Source organism: Arachis ipaensis, chromosome B01 (assembly GCF_000816755.2).
Source record: "Arachis ipaensis cultivar K30076 chromosome B01, Araip1.1, whole genome shotgun sequence".
NCBI lineage: Eukaryota > Viridiplantae > Streptophyta > Magnoliopsida > Fabales > Fabaceae > Arachis > Arachis ipaensis.
In genome coordinates this window covers 660,955-662,406 of record NC_029785.2, presented here as the reverse complement: position 1 = coordinate 662,406, position 1,452 = coordinate 660,955, and positions in this window count along the sequence as shown.

Here is a 1,452-nt window from a genome sequence, read left to right as displayed (position 1 = left end):
TATAACTAAAAAAATAAAATAGTTAAGTTAAAAAATGGCTAAAATAATACTTTTAGATTATTATTCAAACTAAAACTAAAACTTATATAATACTATTAGTTGTATTAAAGAATTTTATTGACGTTGTATAAAATAGTTAATAGTTAGGGTTAAAATTTATTAACAACTGTAAAGTTAAGAATTTTTGTTGTCCAGTGTGATATATTTAGTTGGGTTAAAATTTTATTAAGGATTAAGGGCTTGTTTGGGTGAACTTTTAAAAAAATATCTTTTTTTGAGTTATCTTTTTTTAAAAGATTTTATAGAGAAGTAAAAGTAATTTTATATTTAGATATCTCATGTAAAAAGGTCTTTTTATCTATCAATTATGTTTGGGTATAACAATATAAAAGTACTTTTTTTGTTTATTTATTACATGAAAAACATCTTTTTTTTTAAGGAAAAAGGATCTTTTAAAAATAGATGTAAATTACAACTTCTCAAAAAAGATCTTTTTTTTTATTTTACTAGTGCTTTTACTTTTACTATTAGAAATTTGCCAAACACATTAAAAAATAAAAAAGATCTTTTTTCATTGAAACAAGATCTTTTTTTAACAAAATAATGGTGCCCAAACATGCACTAAGTATTATTTTGGTCTCTAACGTAGAGATCAAAAATTTATTTCGTCTTCAATCTATTTTTTGTTATAAAATGATCTCAAAGATTTCAGTTTATTTTAAAATCGTCTTTTTTTACTAAATTTTTTTTATTAGCAAGTGATTCTTTCCTAAAAAAATTATAAAATAAAATAAAATAAAAGAAAGAAAGGGAACACGGATAAAGAGAAGGGGGGTTGAGGGAAGAAAGAGAAAGGGCGGAAGGAAGAAAGGGAATATGGAAGGGAAGGTAGCGCTGCCGCTTTCCGCGCCCTGCGTCCTGTGCCCCACGCCACCGCCTGACGCCTGTGATGGAGAAGGATAAATCGTGTTTAGTGTCGTTGCTCGCCGTTTTTATCTCTGTTTTTGTTTTTGTTTTGCTTCTTCTGGTTTTATTTTTGTTGTTGCTTCATTATTCATTATTGTTGTTGGTGTTGTTTTTCTAGTTGTTATTATTTCATTGCTTCTGCTTTATGTTTTTGTACTCTACTTCTGTATGCTTCTGTTTCTGCATTTTGCTTCTGTTCCTGCATTTGGTTGATTTGGGGGAAGAGAGGGGAAAGGTATTTTCATCTGAAGGACGATTTTAAAATAAACTGAAACCTTTAGAACCATTTTGTAGTAAAAAAAAGGCTAAAAACGAAATAAATTTTTAGCCTCTACCTTAGGGACCAAAATCATACTTAACCCTTTTATTAACGTATAATTAATAGGATCATTGGATTAAAATTTAGTTATCAAATAATATGTATTTAGATATATAAGAACATAATCATAAGTATAAAAAAACTAAGTTAATAACTATAATTAAAAA